The following is a 13,559-nucleotide window of genomic DNA, read 5'->3' on the forward strand; positions in this document are numbered from 1 at the left end:
TGCTTGATCTTAGGTGGGATATTGTCTTCTTGTCCGATGTTTTTATATGGAGTAATAACTACTATTTTATTAATTGTGGACTTATCGTTAACTTGATCCACATTTTGTTTGAACTTCACCCGTCTGAACAATATTCCCAGCCCTGAGATTTTCGGGGTCCAAAGCTGATAATCAACTAATAAATATTATTAAATCATTTGGGGCCCTTTACATTTTTTTTTTCATTCAACGAAAAATTTAGCACAAGTAGCAAAAGATTAATTCTTCTTGATAATGCAAATTTATATAAATACCATTATTATAACAGCAATTGAGCAAAAGACAAGACAAAATTTTAATTAATTGAATAGAAAAAAAAAAAAAACAAGACCTACTTGTGTTGTACTGCTGCTCTGAATTATTGAGACATTCGTTAGTACTCTGTTGTGCCACTTCTCTCAAATTTTTGAAAAAAATGAATTAAGAATTAGAGTTAGGAATTAGATAGGAAGAGAGAATAAGCGCTTTTAATTTTGAATGGGCCTTTTAATTTTTTAATAGATCAATTTATTTTAGGTTAGTTTAAGTCTTCTTTAATTTTTTTTTGGACTTAAAATATATCTAATATATTACACTAAATTATAATAAGAGGGAACCCTTTTTTGAATTTATTTTAAAGGATCCTAAATCAAGACGTAGTGAGCCTATGCCCGGGCCCGCTTGAATATTCCTGACCAGACATTTGATTGAACAACTAGTCGGACGGCCAACTACATGTCCTACTTGACTGCATACCTCTACCAAGCAACGTGGTTGTTTAAAATTACCTCCAACATATATTAATAGTACGAAATTAACTGTTATGAAATTTTTCTATCTTTCTATTTTAATATTCTATTAGTTATTGAATTATTTCTTGATATTCATATGCCTCAATAATTTGATAACTAAAGTGTATTGAGATAGCCAAACCCAAAAATAATAATAATTAAATAAATAAATAAATAATAATTAAAATATCATACTATATTCGTATGTGCAATTAATAATGTCACCCAAAACCAACTAAATGCATTAGTCTTGACCTAAAGTTTGCAAATCAAAGACGGCAGCTTCTTTCCCACTTAAAGCATACGGTTGCCAAATTATATGTATATGGTTACCAAAACATATACATTTAATCCAAAAAATATATAAATTAGGGAGTAATTACTTGGTAATTTGAGATCACTACATATTTTTTTGTCTCAATCTCTCATTTTTTTAAAATTTTTTTTGGTCTCGATCACTTGTTGTTCAACTCTTACTAAATACTATCAATTATTTGGGGCTACAAACTCGAAAAATTTGTTGAGATTTGTCTAATTTATATAAAAGAGGTATTTTACATGAGTTTCAAATTAATTAAAGTATGCGTAATCTAATCCTAAAAAACGCGTAATCTAATCAGAAGAAAAAACAAAAAAAAAAAAGGAAATGCGTTGTTGGATTCGATATGGTGTCATGATTGATAGGACTACCAAGGCAATTCTGTTGGAAATGGTTATAAATTCTGGATAAAATCAGAATTTTATCCTAAGTTCGGTCTATTTTTTAGGTGGGCCCCGTATGTCGATTTTCACGGGTCAAAGTGGTAACGCGTTCTATGCCGCATTGTGATTCACGTGATATATTTGGTTGCTCAAAACCATTACCGAGTGAATGAGAAATTGAATCTAAAGTGTACACCATGGAAATAGAGTTTTGGTGGAAATTCTTTAAAGGTTTGAATAAGGCTTGTCCCACATTGATTTGGTGGGAGGTTTTGAAAGGGTTTATAAGGCATGGGTTTGGTACTTGGGGTGTGCCCCAAGGGGTACCCAAGTGTTTTAGAAGGAGAGGTTATGGGCAAAATGGGCTAGACCCATTGGACTCAAAAAACCACCACACGCGCGCCGCCGCCGTCCGGTCAGGCTGGGCTTGGGCGCGGGTGTGTGGTGTGTGGTTGGATTAGGCTTGTCCAGCCCAATACTAATCTTTTTGGGTCAAAAATATTTGAATTTAATTTTATTTTTGGTAAAATAAAATCCAGAATTCAAATTAAACTGGTTTGGTTTTTCTGTACATCCAAACAGGGCCCTTCCCGTATTAAACCGGAAATAATCTGATCCAGATTTACTGTACACCCAAACAAGACCCTTCCCGTTTTTGTTATCTGTTTGAATTGTAATCCAACAGATTCAAATCTGCTTGAATTCAAAACCAACAGGTATCATACCTGTTCAATTCAAAAACCTAGAGCCACCATTCCATCTATAAATAGGACAGCCCTCATTTGGATTTTTAGAACTCTAATTTCCGTCCTTCATAATTCTGCAAACATCCTCTTCATTTTGCTGCATTATTTTCTTGTCAGAGAGAGTATAAACACTTTGTGTGTTCGTTAGACAAACAATTTGTAGTGCTGCTATTGTTTGTAGTAGATCATTTTATCCTGGGAGATAGACGTCCAAATTCTGAAAGCACCGTGGAGAAGACGAATCTGTCTTAAGGACACAGTGTTAAACACTGGACTTGATCAGATAGTTATTCAAAAGAAATTAACCAAGTAAGTTGTTTAATTTTTATTCCGATTTTAATTTTGTTTATTTAATCAGATTTTAATTATGTTTTTGTAACAAAATAAAATCTGTTTTTATTTATTTATTTTTATTTTGAGTTTGATTTTTGTAATCAAACAAATTCTCTCCTTTTCTTTATTTCTTTACATTCTTGTTGTTGTTTTGTACACAACAGAATTTAATCTATTTAAATACAGTGAAGATTGTCCTACAATCTTAAGACAGACCCCTTTTTGGTATCTTCATTGTATTTAATTTTCTGTGTTTTCAAACTAATATTCTGGTTGGAAAAACAAATAGTGATTTATGCTATTTGACAGATAGTAGTAATATACTGTCTCTTTTCTTTGACAACTAGTAGTAATATACTGGTGTCATTAACAATTGCAGAATATTATTTGGTGTTACAGAAAATTATTTTGGTATTTTATTTTTCTAGTTTTAGTAACAGGGAAAATAAAATTATATTATTTTCTAGTTTTAGTAACAAAGAAAATAAAATTATTTTGTGTTTTAATTTATTTTCTGATTTTGGTAACTAGAAAATTATTTTATGTTTGTTCTGATTTTTGTAATCAGATAGTTTTGTGGTATTTTATTTCCTACTTTCAGTAACAAGGAAAATAAAATTACAGTATTTTCTAGTTTTAGTAACAAGAAAAATAAAATGATTTTCTGTTATAATTTATTTTCTGATTTAAGTAACTAGAAAATTAATTTGTGGTTTGGTTTTCTGATTTTTGTAATCAGATATTATTTCGGTGTTTTATTTTACTAGTTTTAGTAACAAGAAAAATAAAATTATTTTGTATTATAATTTATTTTCTGGTTTTAGTAACTAGAAAATTAGTTTTGTTAATCAATCATGTAACCTTGTGACTCGGTCACAATCTGTTAATTTTGTAAGTAACTTATGGTTTCGTTTGGTAGACCACTTATTTTTGAACCCTTTGTGAAAAGGTGTTAATTATTTTGACTTTATCATAGTTCATCGTGAGTATACATGGAAGAATTTGTTTCTAGAGTAAAATATTAGTTTTACAAACTAATTTTATTTTTATTACAATGTGGATTCATAGTCTTGAATTGTTTCTGCACTTGAGTCGGAAAATATGTATATATATATATATATATTCACAAGAACATTTTAATGCATATTTAATTTGTTTATTTATGTACAAATCAAACTTATTAAATGAAGGTATGTTTTGTCATTTTGAAGTTTAAAGTTTATATGCGTTGGATTTTATTTATGAGTTGAGAATCCTTTTATTTCATGATGCAAGTGATGGGATCGTGCATGATTAATTTATTTTGTTAATTCATTATTTTTAGTTGATGCGTTTGATATGCATGTATGATATCAACTCAAGTTATTTCTTAACAATAATTTCAAGTGATTTTGATAAATTGTTATGTCGACTTTGGACATAAGCAGGTTAATTTGAATATTTCTAATCAATTTTGAATGGGTGTTTAAGCACCAGAGAAATTTAAACATGAAGATGTATGTAATTATATTGGTCCGTTTAATTGGGAAGTAATTTAAGAAATCTTTTATGTTGATTATTGAATTATGTGACATGAGATGTCATTAATAATTATTTTACTTGCGTAGTAGAATTTGTTAAACCATGAACCATTTTATTAATATGGGGGTGTATCTCTTGCATTAGTTGAGATAATTTAATTTTCTTCTGTCACAAATATTTTTATGACAGTGACATTTATTTGTTATTGAGTTGTAAGAATGTATACAATCAAATGGGTTTTTGAATTGTTTGATTCTTAGGCAAAATTTTTTATGAGGATATGATTTTGTCAAAACATTAATTCGAACTTGAGTAGTCATAATTATTTTGGTTTTTTCTTGAATTTGTTTTAAAATTCATTGATTTATATTAGAAGTGATAGGGGTGGTGAATATGATGCACCATTAAATGCATTTTGTGCACAACATGGCATTATTCACCAAACTACAGCACCCATGTTACTAAGTTCAGGCTTACCACAGAACTTGTGGGGGAAAGCAATTTTTGTCTGCTAATTATGTTCTTAATAGAATACCCCACAAGAAAACCAACAGCACTCCTTATGAATTGTGGAAAGGTCGACCACCTTCCTACAAGTACTTAAAAGTGTGGGGGTGTTTGGCAAAAATTGAGGTTCCTGTTCTTAAAAAAAAAAAAAAAAAAACTAAGATTAGGACCAAAAATAGTAGACTGTATGTTTATTGGTTATACTCAGAATAGTAGTGCATATCGGTTTCTGACTTATAAATCAGAAATACCTGATATAAATGTGAACACTATTATAGAGTCAAGGAATGCTGTGGTTTTTGAACATGTCTTTCCTTACAAGAAAGGGCAGGAATTAAGTTCACAGAAAAGAACTTATGATTGTACACAAAGTCAAGAGACTAATGACAATCAAACACAAGAGACTAGTAATAGTCTCGACCAACAGGATTTAACTGATGATGAACCAAGACGAAGTAAGAGAGCGAGAACTTCAAAATCCTTTGGTCTAGGTTTTCTAACATACCTGTTAGAAAATGAACCTCAAAGCTTTAAGGCAGCAATGACAGGTCTTGAAGCACCTTTGTGGAAAGAGGCTGTTAATAATGAAATTGAATCCATTATGCAAAATCATACTTGGGAATTGGTGGATCTTCCACCAGGTTCTAAACCTCTTGGATATAAATGGATATTCAAGAGAAAAATGAAAGCAGATGGTTCAATTGACAAGTATAAAGCATGACTTGTAGTTAAAGGTTACAGACAAAAGAAAGGTCTGGACTTTTTTTTTGACACATATTTCCTTGTGACAAGAATAACATCCATTCACATGCTTATTTCTATAGCAGCGTTGTTTAATTTAGAAATACATCAAATGGATGTTAAGACAGCTTTCTTAAACGGTGATCTAAGTGCAGTGATCTATATGGAGCAACCCGAAGGGTTTGTAGTGTCGGGGCAAGAAAAGAAAGTTTGTCGACTTGTAAAATCCCTTTATGGATTAAAACAAGCACCTAAGCAATGGCATGAAAAAATTTGATCATGCAATACTTACTAATAGGTTTAAGATAAACGAATGTGACAAATGCGTCTATGTTAAAAACACTGACCAAGGATATGTCATAATTTGTCTTTATATGGATGTGCTTATCATTGGAAGTAGTCAAAACATGATCAAATCAACTAAGCAGATGCTTAACAAAAGATTTGATATGAAAGATAAGGGGGTCGCAGATGTTATATTAGGAATGAAAATTACCAAAACATCTGACTGATATGCATTATCTCAATCTCATTATATTGAGAAAATTCTTGATAAATTTATCAAGGATAATTTGAATTTAGCTAGAACAACTGTAGATATCAGTCTTTATTTATCGAAAAATAAAGGTGATGCAGTGTCTCAGTTAAAATACTCCCAAATCGTTGGAAGTCTAATGTACCTAATGAATATTACTCGTCCTGATATAGCTTATGCTATCAGTAAATTGAGTAGGTACACTAGTAACCCCGGAGAAGACCATTAGAAAACGATCATTCGGGTTCGTAGATATCTAAGATTCACCCGTGATCATGTTCTGAACTTTACTCGATATCCAGCAGTACTTGAAGGTTATTGTGATGCAAATTGGATATCGGATACTAAAGATTCAAAATCCACAAGTGGATATGTCTTTACTCTAGGAGGCGCTGTTGTTTCTTAGAAATCCACGAAACTAACATGCATCGCACGATCCACAATGGAATCCGAGTTCATTGCTTTAGACAAAGCAAGTGAAGAAGCAAAATGGCTTCGTCACTTCTTAGAAGACATTCCAATGTGGCCAAAACCTGTGTCAGCTATTTGCATTCATTGTGATAGTCAATCTGCAATAGGCAGGACACAGAATCACATGTATAACGGTAAGTCACGACATATTCGTCGTCGACATAATTGTCGTCGACATAATACCGTAAGGCAATTGTTATCAAACGGAATAATCTCAATAGATTATATAAAATCTAAAGAGAATATTGCGGATCCATTAACAAAAGGTTTGATAAAAGAGCTAGTGTATAGTTCATCAAAGGGGATGGAATTAAAGCCTATTACATAAGAGTCGTCATAATGGTAACCCTACTTATATGACTGGAGATCCCAAGAACTAAGTTCAAAGGGACAACTAAGTTATGTATGGCTCGCTAGAAATCACCAAGGGATTAAAATTCCTACCCATTCCTATGGTGAGAGTGATATCTGCAACATATGTTGTCTGCAGGGGTATAAGGATAAGCTTTGCTTTTAATGATTACTTATATCTTGATTAAGGCATAAAATCAAGATGAGTATAAGGAGATACTCACAATAAGAATCACCTATATGAGTGTTGAATTGGGGCCGGTTCTATGAGAATGAAGAGGCTAAATTCTCTAGAAACACTTATGAAAACCAGGCGCGTTCAAGGCCAAAATGAACACAACAGTGAGAACCACGATGTGTTAGAAGATATTTTGTGTGAAATCTATTGTCTTGGCTTACACAAACGGCTGAACAATTCAAGGCATTGCGTCCATTGGTTAGCCAGTAAGTCCGATAGGTTATCACTAGGGAAGGTTCAAAGCCGAAAACTACCTATCCTGATGCAAGATATTTTGGACTTATACTCTTTCGATAAATCTGCATATTGTTGTATTTCCGTTGTCATCAAATTCCATTCATATGGGGGATTGTTGGAAATGGTTATAAATTCTGGGTAAAACCAGAATTTTATCCTAAGTTCGGTCTATTTTTTAGGTGGGCCCCGTGTGTCGATTTTCACGGGTCAAAGTGGTAACGTGTTCTATGCCGCGTTGTGATTTATGTGGTATATTTGGTTGCTCAATGTAACGCCCCGACCCTTTACACGTCATCGATATTGGCCGCTTTGGGCCACGCCCGCACGGATTTGTTCTTCCCAGTGGGTCACCCATCCTAGAACTACTCCAGCCTAAGCACGCTTAACTGGGGAGTTCTAATAGGGATTTCACCACTTGGGAAAAGGCCTCGATGCTATATAAGGGTCCAGGTTTTTACTTTTTATAGCCCAGGAACTCCCCCTCCATTCCCGATGTGGGACACCGGGGCTTTACAATCCACCCCCTCATAAGGCTGCACGTCCCCGTGCAGTAGCCTGCCAGCTCGCAAGCCCGCCCACATGCACCGAGAGACGCCAGGGGCCCACACTCGGTACTCCGGAAAGTCGGCTCTGATACCATTTGTAACGCCCCGACCCTTTACACGTCATCGATATTGGCCGCTTTGGGCCACGCCCGCACGGATTTGTTCTTCCCAGTGGGTCACCCATCCTAGAACTACTCCAGCCTAAGCACGCTTAACTGGGGAGTTCTAATAGGGATTTCACCACTTGGGAAAAGGCCTCGATGCTATATAAGGGTCCAGGTTTTTACTTTTTATAGCCCAGGAACTCCCCCTCCATTCCCGATGTGGGACACCGGGGCCTTACACTCAAAACCATTACCGAGTGAATGGGAAATTGAAGCCAAAGTGTGCACCATGGAAATGGAGTTTTAGTGGAAATTCTTTAAAGGTTTGAATAAGGCTTGTCCCACATTGATTTGGTGGGAGGTTTTGAAATGGTTTATAAGGCATGGGTTTGGTACTTGGGGTGTGCCCCAAGGGGTACCCAAGTGTTTTAGAGGGAGAGATTATGGGCAAAATGGGCTAGACCCATTGGACTCAAAAAACCATCACACACGCGCGCGCCGCCGTCCGTCCGGTCGGTCGGGTTGGGCTTGGGCGCGGGTGTGTGGTTGGATTGGGCTTGTCCGACCCAATACTAATCTTTTTGGGTCAAAAACATTTGAATTTAATTTTATTTTTGGTAAAATAAAATTCAGAATTCAAATTAAACTGGTTTGGTTTTTCTGTACATCCAAATAGGGCCCTTCCCGTATTAAACCAGAAATAATCTGATCCGGATTTACTGTACACCCAAACAAGGCCCTTCCTGTTTTTGTTATCTGTTTGAATTGTAACCCAACAGATTCAAATCTGTTTGAATTCAAAACCAACAGGTATCATACCTGTTCAATTCAAAAACCTAGAGCCACCATTCCATCTATAAATAGGACAGCCCTCATTTGGATTTTTAGAACTCTAATTTCCGTCCTTCATAATTCTGCAAACATCCTCTTCATTTTGCTGCATTATTTTCTTGTCAGAGAGAGTATAAACACTTTGTGTGTTCGTTAGACAAACAATTTGTAGTGCTGCTATTGTTTGTAGTAGATCATTTTATCCTGGGAGATAGACGTCCAAATTCTGAAAGCACCGTGGAGAGAACGAATCTGTCTTAAGGACACAGTGTTAAACACTGGACTTGATCAGATAGTTATTCAAAAGAAATTAACCAAGTAAGTTGTTTAATTTTTATTCCGATTTTAATTTTGTTTATTTAATCAGATTTTAATTATGTTTTTGTAACAAAATAAAATCTGCTTTTATTTATTTATTTTTATTTTGAGTTTGATTTTTGTAATCAAATAAATTCTCTCATTTTCTTTATTTCTTTATATTCTTGTTGTTGTTTTGTACACAACAGTATTTAATCTATTTAAATACAGTGAAGATTGTCCTACAAATTCAAATAGACACAAATAGACAGGCCAGCTAAATGACAATTTTCAGAGCTTGGAGTTATGGATTTTCAATTTATGGGATAGTATGATCATTTTGTTAAAAATAAATATGCTGAAATTATAAAATTATAATTATTTAATCAATATAAATTTTGTCATGATTGATATATATACACATAAAAACATATAAAGTAAACGATTAAATTATTAAAAATAAATTCATAATGAAACCCATCAACGTTGAGTGAGTAACATTTTTTCCTATATTAATATTCTCAAGGTAGAGAGAAACAGACCACCTGGTCTCATCAATACATTACATCGAGTGAAGGAAAATCTAATCTACTAACTAACACATTAAAACTATACATATATTAAAATATAAATAATAAATCACCCAAACGTACATACACCTATCTAAAGGTCACAATGGGCATGTATGAGAAGATAAAAGTCAAGGTGGAGTTGGAAAAATCACTCAACAAAGTTTCGTTTGGCATATGAGGTTTTCGGAGTTTTTGAATAAAATAGTTATAAAAAGATAAAATAAATTAAAAAATTAATAAAATAAAATATTATATTCAAACTATAATCATTTTATTTTTTCTCTTACAAAAGTTAAAAAATCAAAAAATCTAATTCAAACGAAAATTTTTAACTCCACATTAAAATAGTCTAAAAATAAAAAAATCAAGCCAAATCCTTTTCTCAACTGTACAAAAGTAAAGGTGGAGTTGGAAAAATCTACTCAACGAAAGTTATAGCCCTTTTTCTCAACTGCACAAACCAACTTCTTCTTACGCATTGTCAAAACGCGGTACAGACTTGCTTTAGATGTTTGTACTCTCCATTTTTGAGCCCCTTGGTTTGACTCTCAAGCCTTGTTTGGTGACCTATTTGAGTTTTTAAAAACCCATTTGACCCTTTTTATTTTATTTTATTTGTAGGAATAAAATCTTAGGGTCATAGGAATTGACATTGGACTTGGTGTTTCTTAGGTGTTAATTGGCTAATTTCATGTTCATAAACTTAAATAAGAACTTTTGGATTATGAGATTGAGTAAGGTTAGTATAAAGGAGAAAAAATTTGTACCAAATGATATGATATGTTTGAATTATGAATATATAAATTATTCTCACCGTCACAATGTTTCTAAAGCCTTATTTGAGAACAAATTATTTTAATAATTTTTTAGTTTTTTAGTTAAAATATAAGGTAAAAAAAAAATTAATATGTTTGAAATAATTTTTTGATTTTTTATTAAAAAATATATAAAAAGTAGAGAGAAAAGAGAATCTTTAATTTTTTAATATCGATTGTTGATTTTTTAATTTTTTTAGTAACTTTTTGACTTTTTACGTTAAAATAGTGAATTGCCAAACGAGGCCTAAATGACAAATATATTACTATCATATTATTATAAAATTTAATTTTATTTAAAATAATAGCATTTTCTTTTGTAAAAAGTTATCATTTGCTCTCAAAATTCATGGCCCCTGTTCATAGTCCTCTATGCACTTCTAGTTGCACCCTACGATCAAAAATCTCAAGTGATGATTATACCATACGATTATTTTGTCTTTAAAAATGTATTTATGAATGGCATTTTCAATTTTTTTGTTACTAAAAGTCTTTTTTTTTTAAGACAATCTTTTAGCAACGACATAAATTGATCTCAAAATATTTTTGACAATAAAATTTTTACTATTGGAAACAAAAATTTGGTTCTATAACTCTTATATATTGTAGTGACAATTTAGTAGATAAAAATTAACTTAAATAAGTTGAGAAAAAAATTAATTATCTAAAAAGTAGTAGAATAATTTTTATTATCATTAAATTTTACCTTACAATATGTTGCACTAAATAAAGTTAACGTGTTTTGAAACTTAAAACATAATCAATTTCGTAACATAATAAGTATCACATCAATATTGAGTAAATTTTTTTTTTTTTAATAATCAAATGTTTGACTCAATTTATGCACATCTTAACTAAATTTGAGACTCACGTAAAGCGTCCTCTATCTAGATGGGATAAATCTTGGACAAAATTCGAGAACATAGCCCAAAAAGTTAAAAAAAAATTATAAAATTTACTAATAAGAAATGAAAATCTTGAAATCCATTATTTTATGTGAGATCCAACAATGCCAACGCTTCGTTGCCTACAATATTCCTTGATAACATGGTTTGTCGTCTACATATGCAAGCGAACATCCACACACTCATTTTAACGTTGGAAATGAATGAAACGTTTTAAACCCACTATTATATATCCAATTTTCAAATCTATGGGTTGGTTTGAGATGGTGGTTGGTTTTTTGGCATTTTAATTTTATGACTATTTTAGTTTGAAATTAAAAAGTTTCGTTTATAATAAATTTTTATTTTTTTTAGACTTTTATGAGAGAAAAATTAAAATGATTATGATTTAAATATGATATTTTTTAACTTGAGATTAGAAAGTCTACTTTTTCTTTTTTGTAATTATTTTAATCGCAACTCACTCCAACCCATTTTCTCAAACAAAGATTATATATTAATTGAGTCATAAAGTTTTTATTTATTTGTTTTTTTCAAACCAACTCGTTGAAATTGAAATTGGTGACGCCATTGCTTCTTCTTGTTCTCTTCATCGTTATCTATTTTAGTCAGATCAGAAACAGTATCTGAAGTAGGTTTCAAATGTTGGGAATATTTTTCAAGGATTGGTTATGTTTTGTAGTATATGTTTTAAAAATGAAAATGTTATTAAAAAAATTGGAAAACTTATATTTTTTGTGTGAAAATAATTTTCAAAAATTTTAAATTGGTTGCCAAAGCCATCTGTGAATCCGAAGTGAACTTGAATATTACAAATGATAAGAACGTAAATTTAAAATGTTCTTAACAATGGATGTTCATAGCCGGACTCTATTAAAAAATAATTTGACAAATAAGTTCAAATATAATTTTTTGTTTTTTTTTTTCTAATTTCAATAACAAAAATATGAAATTAAATGTGTTTAAGTTTAACTTGTTTAGGTTTTGAGTGAATTTTAAATAATATTTTAATTGAATGAAAGTCAAATTGTCTTTTTATAATACATTTATGTTTATTGATTCAAGTTTACAGAATTAACATACATCAAAATGTATTTAAGTATGATTTATTTATGATAGTAGCTCCTCTTCGGTCGATCCAATCTGGGCCCATTTCAGGTTAATTAAATATTGATAATCCTTTGATTAGATCACATTTGTTATAAATAAATAAAAAAATTACACTATCTTCAAAACCGTACAATTCATTTATTTTTTCAAACAAATATGATTTAATCAAGTAATTACTGTCCCAATCAATCTTATTTTTTAAAGTGATAATACAGAGTTCTAACATAAGAGTTTTAAAGAGAGCTCTACTTATGTGGCAAAGCAAAAAAAACAAAACAAAAATGTTTTGGAACTCTAATTTATGAACTCTAATAGCCTTAATGGGGTTGAGCTCCACTGTGATGTGATATATATATATTTTTTTATTTTTATTTTTTCCTCTTTGAGCTGCTAGCTCAATAGAATTCTATTTTTAAAGCTACCAATCATTGTTGGAAAAAAAAAAGAAACTAGCACAAAGCATCACATCACAGTGGGACCCATCACAATTAGAGCTCTCAATCATTTTTGTATTTTTTATATCAATAATATATTTGACAAGTCTTATAAAATAAACGATTTGAATTATCAATGTAAGCCTAAGGTGAACGCATAGTGCATTGAACTAGATTGAAGAGAAATTAGTCCCTTCATTTATATACAAAAATCTCAAATGGGACAAAAACTTTCAAAATCTAGAGAAGATAATTTTGCCAAACCAAATAACACCCAATCCGACTAAATTCACTTTCATATCATATCACATATGAAATCGTTGACAAAATTAAGACGTTAGGCATACAAACATTGAAACGTACACAGCATGAACAAAACATTGTGGAATGTTGGATTGTATGATTGATTTTCATAGGCCGCAAATGTAGACAACATACACAGCTTCCTAGTGTGAATCTTATAGATCCGTTAGCCACCACCACCACAACAACAATTATAGTGTTCATTTAGTACTAGAATGGATGGACCCCACAAGTACAGACTTTGATACTTTGCTATTTTGCTATCAAACAATATCATAGCTGGCTAGCCCAACGTTCGAATTGGTGGTGAAAAATGGAAAAAATCAAAGTAAATTTCTTATTTCACCTGTTAATCATTATTAACGTTCTAATGGGTTTAGGTAAGTTGCATTAACTTTGAAGAGATTAGATTAGCTAAATGCATTGACATTTGGATTTGAGTCAATTACTAT

This window comes from Camellia sinensis, chromosome 7 (genome assembly GCF_055761805.1).
Source record: "Camellia sinensis isolate YWXY chromosome 7, ASM5576180v1, whole genome shotgun sequence".
In the NCBI taxonomy this organism is placed as follows: Eukaryota; Viridiplantae; Streptophyta; class Magnoliopsida; order Ericales; family Theaceae; genus Camellia; species Camellia sinensis.